Raw genomic sequence first — 3,525 nt, 5'->3', positions numbered from 1 at the left:
TCCCTGTGACACCCACATCTACCGTAGCAAGAGGGAGCTGTAGGCTACAAACCAGGTCTGACTATGAGAGAAGCAGAATTGTAGAGAGGGCTAACTACACAACTCTGACACATGTACTATGCTAAACTCAAGACTCTACTATAGAAGACGTGAGAGCCTGAGGGTAGAATGCAGCCCTCTACGGGAGGGTTTGGCGTGGATCCCCACATTCTGCGGAATGATCGAGGCCTCCTGACTCCCTATCCAATATTCCAGAAACACAAACTCCCTTGCCTGGAGACCATGCAGGGATCTCATGGGAGTAAGATCCCTCCCAAGAGAGCAGTCACCTACATCAAGATTTGTCCTGCCCTTCTCAGAGTTAGTATGCATGAAGTTAGGGTATCATCCTCAGCCTGGCCCACCTGAGGAAGTAGTGTTCTTATGTGGGGAGTGACGGAATTATTCACCCAGAATTCTACAATTCCTGTCTGCTATCTACTGTCAGGAATCCAAAGAAGTTGCCTTAGAATGGATCTGGAATGAGAATTCTCCCCTAACTCAGGGTTATTATCTAGAAGGATTAATGGCAGCAAAGACTCGTATGTTCTTGGATGCATTTAATGCTTCAGTCCAGAGACTCCACCAGCTGACTGTTTCCCAGAGGACATTCCCCTCACTTAATAAAAAAGGGAAGTGCTAGACTGAGGACAATGGTGCTGTTGAGAAACTCCGGGAATCTGTCCTTTTGAACCCCGGTGGACCACCAGGAAAGCGCCCATGCAATTAGCTACTTGGTGTCACCTAGATGGGAGGGTTCTGGAATAGCAGAGGCCAGGCAGGCACTGTCACCTAACTGTCAGACAAAAAGCAGATGTAATTGTGCCGTTGGGAAACAAAGCCGAAAAGGCGATCAGAGACCTCAGCTTCCAGAGATCTGTGGCGACAGTTTCCAGGGGCTCAGTCAATGGGGAGTGTGATGTCTGAGTATTGTCTCCTATAACCCATGATTGCTGCATTACCTTACGTGGAAAAAGGGACCTGCATGTGGGGTTAAGGTACTATGTTTCTTCTGATGAAGAGACTTTAACCACCTGGACCTCCTGCAGAATATCACCTACTAATGACGTCATTCTAACTAGATGTGGGGACCAGAAGTGGCTTTGTAAGAAATGTCCTTGTGAAGCATATGCAGGCCAGGGGCTGGCCGATTAACCCTTTATTCAGGATCCTGCCCACTGGCGATGTTTTCAGGGTTCCATGAGCTGGTGACATGCTAAGAAACCCCCAAAGAAATGGGCCAGCTATTACTCCTTGCACCTTCTGCTGCTGAGTAAGGCATAATGCCTGGTAATTCTCTTTGGGAAAAACACATGCCACGTTTAAGAACGCAGCTCTGACTCATATATCAGTTGGCTCAGACAGCGACAAGTTCTGAGTAAGGCATTGCAGCAGATTTAAGCTGTGCAACAAGCACCCCTGGCACTTAGATCATATGACTCAGCAGATCCACGGTGCCACCGCCACCTGCGGAACATGAGGATGTCGTGCATAGTCTTTTTTAAAAAAGATTTATTTATGTATTTAAAGGCAGAGTTACAGAGAGGCAGAGCAGAGAGAGAGAGAAGTCTTCCATCCACTGGTTCTCTACCCAAATGGCTGCAATGGCCGGGGCTGCACCAATCTGAAGCCAGGAATCAGGAATTTCCTCCAGGTCTCTCACCCAGGTGCAGGGGCCCAAGGACTTGGGCCATCTTCTACTGCTTTCCCAGGCCATAGCAGAGAGCTGGATCGGAAGTGGAATAGTCGGTACTCGAATCGGTGCGCATATGGGATGCCAGCACTGTAGGTGACGGCTTTACCAGTGCTGGCCCCATGCATAGTTTTTTGCAAGCTCCCATTGAAGAGTCACAGTGAAAACCCATACAGGCATGGACAAAGACTATGTCTTCTCTAAGGAGAATTACTCACCATTCCAAAAGTGGCCCTTGTGATGCACCTGTGCCTAGAGACTGAACCCTCAACCAAAGCATACTGAGTGAGTGTGCAACTTGAGCTACTCACCTGAATGCAGATTTCACATCAAGTCCTAAGACTGGAGAAGGGAGCACAATAGCACTTCATTATATTATGGAAATAGAACATTCTAGATCAGAGCCAAGCAGATTCACAGCATATAACTTATCAAGCAGTGTCCCAGAATCCTGACACAACATACTCAGTTATATCAAGGCCTCTGCTTCCGTAGGCCAGAAGAGAAGGAAACAGTCTGACCTGACCCACGGATGGGGTGATTTGATGTCTGCAGGTTGAAATGGGCTCCTATCACACCACAGGCCATCACAGAGGAGGCCCTGGATGGTGTTGGGAGGCAGTCCTGTGTGCTTCACTTTGTGCTCGACTCTGTATGAAGATGAAAATGGCCTGAGGTGAGAATACACAGAGATGCCTGGCCAGCAGGTGGTTAATCAGGGGTCTGTAAGGAACAAGACTGTGCGAGTGAGGGAAAACCGTGTAGATGGACCTATAGACGTGAACACCAAGTGTGCAGACCTATAGGCTCCTGCCACTATCTGCCAGGGACCATCTACCATAGGCACTGGACACACAGGTGGTAAAGATGACTCAACTAAGGGATGGCATGGTGACGTAGTGGGTTAAGCTGCCACCTGCAATGCTGGCATCCCGTATGAGACCAGTTCCGGTCCCTGCTGCTCCATTTCCAATGCAACTCCCTGCTGATGGGCTTGGGAAAGCAGCAGAAGATGGCCCAAATACTACCCATGTGGGAGACCCAGGTGGAGTTCCTGGCTCCTGGCTTTAGCCTGGCCCAGCCCTGGCCATTGAGGCCATTTGGGAGTAAATATATACATATATCTATACACACACACACACACATATATATATATATATATATATATATATCCTTTTCTCTCCATAATTATTTCAAATAAATACTTTTAAAAAAAAAAGGATGATTCCTCCAGGAAAACTCAGTGAGCTGCCTTCCTCGGCTGCCCAGTCTTGCACAGCAGCCCCAGGAACAGGATAGCCTCACTGGCGGGGGCCAGGGGAGGCAGAAGAAAGCCAAACGTTAAATTGCTTGATGAAGATGATCCATACTAAAAGAAAATCAGTATAAAGAACCACAAAAGTATAGCACACGAACCCAACTCTATTCTGAGGGGTCAGGGAGTGCTTCTTTTCTTCCTCTTACCGAGGAAGTAAGAGCTGCAAGTTGGATGGGTGATGGCTAGGCAAGGAAGAGACAGGCAGGTGGGGAAGAATACAGCGGGCAATGCACGTGAAGGCCCTGCGATGGGAAGATATGTGGCCCATGGGAGCAAATGAAAAAGACCCTAAGCTCCATAAGTGACTGGGAGGGTGGTAGAAGTAAGACAAGAGATGCGGGCGGAGGGCAAATAAAGCAAGCACTTTCGGTCAAGGTTAAAGGATTCTTGGCTGTCACCCGTGTGCTTGATGCCCCTGCTGCTGCTGTTGCCATTGTTGTTTGCTGCTCTCCTGTACCCTGGCTATCTCCTATTC

The sequence above is a fragment of the Lepus europaeus genome, chromosome 8 (genome assembly GCF_033115175.1).
Source record: "Lepus europaeus isolate LE1 chromosome 8, mLepTim1.pri, whole genome shotgun sequence".
In the NCBI taxonomy this organism is placed as follows: Eukaryota; Metazoa; Chordata; class Mammalia; order Lagomorpha; family Leporidae; genus Lepus; species Lepus europaeus.
The sequence above is the reverse complement of the archived record's forward strand: the minus strand, read 5'-3'. Positions refer to the sequence as shown.